The following is a 7,379-nucleotide window of genomic DNA, read 5'->3' as shown; positions in this document are numbered from 1 at the left end:
ATATATATATATATATATACACACACACACATATATATATATACATATATATATAAAATGGAATATTATATATATATATATATAACATATACATATAATGGAATACTACTCAGCCATAAAAAGGAAATAAATTAATGGCATTCACAGCAACCTGGATGGATATGATTCTAAGTAAAGTAACTCAGGAATGAAAAACCAAACATCATATATTCTCACTCATAAGTGGGAGCTAAGCTGTGACAATGAAAAGGCACAAGAATGACACAATGGACTTTGGGGTTCTCGGGGGAAAGGGTGGGAAGCAGGTGAGGGATAAAAAGAACTACAAAAAGAATGCAGTGTATACTGCTTGGGTGTATGTGTGTAGAATGTTAAAAGGAATTGACTCACACTATAATGGAAGCAGAGAAATCCCAAAGTCAGCAAGCTGGAGACCCAGAAGAGCTAATGGTTCTAGTCTGAGTTTGAAGAACTCAGAACCTGGATAGCTGATGGTATAAGTCACAGTCCAAAGGCCAACAGCTCAAGACCCAAGAAGAGCTGATGCTTCTATTTTAGTCTGAAGGCAGAAAAATGCCAATGACCCAGCTCAAAAGTAGTCAGACAGGAGGAAATCCCTCTACTCAATGAAAAGTCAGCCTTTTTGTTCTATTCATACCTACAAATGACCGAATGATGCCCACCCACATTGGGGAGAGCAATCTGCTTTACAAGTCTACTAATTTAAATGCTACCCACATTCAGAAACACCCTTACATTCACACCCAGAATAATGTTTGACCAAATGTCTGCACAGCTGAGTTGACATATAAAATTAACCAACGTAGAGGCCAGGCATGGTGGCTCACACCTGTAATCCCAGCACTTTGGGAGGCCAAGGCAAGTGGATCATGAGGTCAGGAGTTCGAGACTAGACTGACCAACACGGTGAAACCCCTGCCTCTACTAAAAATACAAAAATTAGCCTGGCATGGTGGCATGTGCCTGTAATCTCAGCTACTCAGGAGGCTGAGGCAGGAGAATCGCTTTAACCCACGAGGTTGCAGTGAGCAGAAATTGTGCCACTGCACTCCAGCCTGGGCAACAGAGCAAGACTCCATCTCAAAAAAAAAAAAAAAATTAACCATCAAAGATACCCTACTAGGAAAAAAAACCTCATGACCTGACAATGCCTGACAATGGATAGGTGTTACAGGCAGAATTATAAAGATGTCCCTCCCAAGATTCCTGTCCCCTGATTATTTAATTAAGCACTAATTTCTAAAATTTGATAAATCCACCAATAAGCACTGCTGAAAAAAGACTTTGCTGTTGTAAGTAAGGTAATTGATCACATGACCTTAAAACAGGAAAATTTTCTGGATTATTTGGGCTCAATGTAATTACATTTGCTCTTAAAAGCAGAGGAGGAAGACAGAAAAGTCAGCAGGGGAGATGTGACAGAAGACATGTATTCAACAAATGAGGCAGAAAGGTTTGAAGTATGAGAAGCACTTTAACAGAGGCCATAAGCCAGGGATGGTGAACAGCTTCTAGAAGCTGAGAATGACCCAGATGACAGCCAGTAAAGAAATGGGGACCTTAGTCCTACAAGAGCTTGGAACTAAATTCTGCCAACAACCTGAATGAGTATGGAAGTAGATTCTCTCCTAAAGCCTCCAGAAAGTAGCATGTCCTTGTCAACAACTTGATTTCAACCTTGGAAGACTAAGTGAAGACTCAACAGAACCATGCTGTGCATGGACTTCTGACCCAAAGAAACTCTGAGATAAAAAACTGCCACTACATGTATGGTAATTTGTAATGGCAGTAACAGAAAGTTAACACAATTAGGCATTTGGTAGGTCCCCAGATAGTGCTGCTGCAGAAGCATAGTCATTAAAAAAAGTCAAGCAGAAATACAAAATACATTCTTGAGTCTACCAGGAATATGTTATTTTCTCTTACATGTTGTTCTGTACCCAGTGAAATCAACAATATGGCTTCCTGATGTCTTACGAACATAACAGCATACTACCATTCAGAGTTGATTAATGCTGGTGGCAAATTGGGCACTCATCCGTGATGGCTGCCGTGTCAGCTGTGGTGTGAAGAAGTTGATTTTGTTGAGCCATGCATAATTTATGCCTCTTGGATATAGTTTCTGTGTTATCTTGCATATGATTAGTGCATTAAGCAAGCACTGGGGTGACGTGGTTTGGATCTCTGTCCACACTCAAACCTCATGTCCAGTTATAATCCCCAATGTTGAAGGTGGGGCCTGGTGGGAGGTGATTGGATCACGAGGGTGAATCCTTCATGAATGGTTGAGCACCACCCCCTTGGTATTGTTCTCATGAGAGTTCTCAGAAGATCTGTTTGTTTAAAAATGTGTGGCACCTCTCTGCCTCTCTCTCTTGCTCCTGCCCTGGCCATGTAAGACATTCAAGACATTCATGCTTCTCCTCCACCTTCTGCCATGATTGAAAGTTTCCTGAAGCCTCCCCAGAAGCTGAGCAGAAGGCTCTATGCTTCCTGTACAGCCTGTCAAACCATAAGCCAATTAAACCTCTTTTCTTTATAAATCACCCAGTCTTGGGTATTTCCTTATAGCAGTGCAAGAACAGAATAATACATGGGGTAACTAGAAGAAGGGCAGAAAAGAACAAGTCCCCCTGTCTACTTCATCACTAGCACCCTCTTCTGTAGTGGGCCACTTCTCAGCAGCATACACATGGGATGCAAATATTCTGACATCTGGCAAAAGATGCACCTAAGTACCACCTCCTCAAGCATACTTGTCACCAATCCTTCAAAGTTATTCCATCAAAGTCTCTGAAAACATGATAGGTGTAGATCCACTTTCTCAGACCACTTTTTCCAGGTAAATTGGACAATGCTCTATGTTTTGCTCACCAGGAGGTTTTCTCTTCCCAGCCCCTCCTGGAGGGCCACCTCTGAGGTCTATAACTGGGCCAGAGTCCAGTTCTGGTTGATGTGTAGCCACCAGTAAAGAGGCTCCTTCTTTTTTTTTTTTTTTTTTTTTTTTTCAATTGAGACAGAGTTTCACTCTTGTTGCCCAGGCTGGCGTGCAAGGGTGTGATCTCGGCTCAATTCAACCTCAGCCTCCCAGGTTCAAGCAATTCTCCTGCCTCAGCCTCCTGACTAGCTGGGAATACAGGCATGTGCCAACACACCTGGCTAATTTTGTATTTTAGTAGAGATGGTGTTTCTTTATGTTGGTCAGGCTGGTCTTGAACTCCTGACCTCAGGTGATCCACCCGCCTCAGCCTCCCAAAGTGCTGGGATTATAGGCATGAGCCACCGTGCCTGGCCAAGGATCCTTCTTTTTTTCTCCTAATTAACTCATCTAAAGAAACTCCCTCTGTAATCACAGGCAAGAGTTTAGGGGAGATGTGGCTGCGCAGCAAAAGTTGGCATCTTGGGAGCGAGAACTACCTGCTTAGTCAACTAGATTTGGCTTTTTGGAACTAAAATATACCACTTCAATTTCATGTTAAAGGGCCGCTGAACCACCCCAGTTTACGGCTTAGGTTCAGATGTCACCCAGTCCTTGTTGGGCAATACAGATCCTCTGAACACCTAGGGTGCTATAGCCAGAAATTTAGTCTCTAGTAGAAAAAAACAAGAACTGCTTCTCAAATGAAATAGTCCAAGAGCCAGGCACAGTGGCTAAAACTTGTAATCCCAGTGCTTTGAGAGTCAGAGGCAGGAGGATCACTTGAATCCAGGAGTTCAAGACCAGCCTGGGCAATGTAGTGGGACCCACATCCCTACAAAATATTTTTGCAGGAGGATTGCTTGAGCCCCGGAGATCAAGGCTGCAGTAAGTCATGATCACACCACTACACTTCGGTCTGGACAACAGAGCTGGGGTGTCTCTGTTAAAAAAAAAAAAAAGTCAAAGAGAGCATGATTTTGCTACAAATTTCTATTTCTAAGTGCTTCTATCTAATTTCCCAATTAGGGCCTGCCATAGACTTCATACAGCATCCAGATCTGCCATAAACCTTTGGCTCTACTGAGGCATGAAGAATACATGAAAGATCACTGGACCAGCTAAACAGGTGTCTCTTGCTCTCTGGAGCCTGCTCTGAGTTGGCTGGCAGCCTTTCAGGCCACTTAGTTAAAGGTTTGGAATAGATATTCATGCCCCTTCTAAAATCCAAAGAAGATCACTAAACATTGAGCTGCATTTTTAGTACAGTAGTAGCGGAAGCAAACATCATAGACATTGAAAAACAGACAGAACCAGATGGTTTTTGTTCATATCTATGTTCTATCCAGGAAAGATTTCCATCTTACAGATCTGAGAACAAAAGTAAAATTTTTTGAAGTACAGTATCTGCAAGTTTAATCTGGAATTAATCTGTGGAAGGGAGAAATAAGCAGGAAAAAATGTTTTAATGTAAGAAAAAGGAGCCTAATAATACCTATTGTGGGAGTTATTTTATCTTATTCATTAATTATTTAATCTAATTAATATTTAATCTCCTGCACTTTTGAAAAACACAGAGATTAATATGGCACATGTGCAAAGATGATTCAAACTCATAAAACATTTCATGTTTTTTCAGCAACTACCAGAGTATCCGACTCCTTTTACAGCCTTGATAATTGTTTCTTTGAATGACTGATAAGATCGTTCTAAAAGAAACTCCCACCATTGCTAACATGATAGAGCAGAAATAGTGTGAACTTTGGAGCCAGAAAATATCTAGATCCAAATCTTACCTCGAACCCTTACTAACTCTGTGGGAAATTAGTTAGAGGAAATTATTTAGGCACTGTTACAGGCTGAATAAATGTGAAATAGTGGTCCCCCAAAGATGTCCACATCCTAATCCCCAGGACCTGTGAATATGTTATTTTACACAGCAAAAAGGACTTTACAGATGTCATTAAGTTACGGATCTTAAGATGGGGATACAGTATTATCCTGGATCATCCAGGTAAGTCCAGTATAATTACAAGGGTACTTAAAGGAAGGTAGGATGGTCAGAGTCAAAGATAGTACTGTGATGATGGAAGCAGAGACTGGAGGAACGGAGCCCTACTGAAACCTTGATTTTTGAACTTCTGACTTCCAGAATGATAAGAGAATAAATATTGTTGTTTTAAGCCACTAAAAGTGTGGTGATTTGTTAATGCAGTAATGGAAAACTAATCCAGGCACTTCAAAGCTCAGTTTCCTCCTGAGAAAAACAAGAGTAACACATTTGTACTATGGAGATTAAAAATATTTTTAGGCTGGATGCAGTAGCTCATACCTGTAATCCCAGCACTTTGAGAGGCCATGGTAGGAAGATCACTTGAGGCCATGAGTTCAAGACCAGCGTGGGCAATAGAGCAAGACCCCATCTCTACAAAAATTTTACAAATTTAGCCTAGTGTGGTGGTACATGCCTGTGGTCCCAGCTACTCAGGAGGCTGAGGTGGGAGAATCACTTGAGCCCAGGGGTTTGAGGCTGCAGTGAGCCATGATCATGCCACTGCACTCCAGCGTGAGCAACAGAATGAAACAGTTTCGCAATAATAATAATTTCAAAGCACTCAGCACATAGTAAGTACTCAATAAGAGGCACCTATTAAACACACCTACTGTACTGTCAGAGATGCAGTCAGATTGACAGATGTTCCTTTTCAGGCTTTACAACTTCCTAATTCTAGATTTTCTCACTTGCAAAACGAAGGTAAGAATAGATTCATATCATAAGATTTGTGAGAGGATTAACTGAAATATTGCACATAAAATTCTTAGCCCCATGCCTGATGCAAGACTAGCATATAACATAATAAATGTTGGCCACAACTATTACTACAACTCCTGCTACTACTGTTTGTTTTTGCTATTTCACACCGAAGCACTCAAAAACTATCTCTGTCATTTAAAAACCTGTCCCTGTAATTTCCTGCCACCAGATCACTATATCTTTCCATGGTTACTCACTCTGGCCTTCAAAGGCTGAAGTTTACCTGGGGCTTAAAATGGTGGCTCTGTCCTGAGCTCACCAAGATTTAACCTTAACTATTAATTTCCTTCATTCTATTCCCCCCAAAAAACTCTATAAAAATAACTAAGCTAGGCTGTAGTCAACATTAACAAATACTAAAAGCAATAATGTTTTCAGCTTTAGTGAACCAAACTCTTAAGCTACAATGGCTAGACAACCCCACTATAAAGTCAAAAAAAAAGATAACGTTTCATCTTTTCTTCCTCGTCCTAAGTATTTCATTAGGACCTTATTGTCAGTTTGTCCTTATTCACAAACATTTCTTCTTGACCTTTAGATAATTTAAAATACATATTCCGGGCCTCACATCTTGAGAAATTATTATGGGTATGTTAAACAGCACCTGTTTCAGTACCTCTTTGTGATGCATAAGCTTTTAATTATAAATTAAACATAAAATATGAAATACAAGTCAAAATCTTCGACATTCATAGACATAACTTATTACCAGTTTTGAAGTACTTAGAAAATGAGAAATCAAAAAAAGGAAGTCAGTTTCTGATTTTCATTATTTTCTTCTGATAATATGTTCATGAACATCATAATTGTTACCATGAAAAACCAGAAAAAAGAAAAGAACATGCAGCTTATGTGGAAACTTGGTTTATTTCCCATTTTGGGTAGAAGACTGTATTAGTTTGTGCTCATGCTGCTAGTAAAGACATACCTGAGACTAAGTAATTCATAAAGAAAGAGAGGTTTAATGGACTCACAATTTCACATGGCTCGGGAGACCTCACAATCATGGTGAAAGGGGAAAGAGAAACAAAGGCACATCTTACATGGCAGCAGGCAAAAGAGCGTGTGTGGGGGAACTCCCCCTCATAAAACCATCAGATCTCATGAGACTAATTCACTATCATGAGAACAGCATGAGAAATACCTGAACCCATGATTCAATTACCTCCCAACAGGTCCCTCCCATGACAAGTAGGGACTATGGAATCTACAATTCAAGATGAGATTTGGATGGGGACACAACCAAACCATATCAAAGACTAAGGTGTGTGTTTTCACAATATTTACATTTGTACTTGTTATGTTTGTGCCCCCATCAAAGTTCATACATTGAAACCCAATCTCCAGTGCAATGGTGTTGGGAAGTGAGAACTTTTTGGTAAGTGATTAGGTTATGAGGTCAGAGCCCTTAGAAGTGGGATTAGTCTCCTGGGTCCTTACATAAAAGGCCCAGGAGAGTTTGTCTCTTTTACCATGTAAAGACCCAATTAGAAGTTGCCATCTTGAAGCAGAGAGCAAGCCCTCACCAGACACTGAATCTGCTGCAGCTTGATCCTGAACTTCCCCAATTCAAGACCTGGAATCAATAAATCTCTGTCATTTATAAATTATGCAGTCTAATATACT

This window comes from Sapajus apella, unplaced genomic scaffold, assembly GCF_009761245.1.
Source record: "Sapajus apella isolate SASKATOON/1434 unplaced genomic scaffold, GSC_monkey_1.0 scaffold8, whole genome shotgun sequence".
In the NCBI taxonomy this organism is placed as follows: domain Eukaryota; kingdom Metazoa; phylum Chordata; class Mammalia; order Primates; family Cebidae; genus Sapajus; species Sapajus apella.
The sequence above is the reverse complement of the archived record's forward strand: the minus strand, read 5'-3'. Positions refer to the sequence as shown.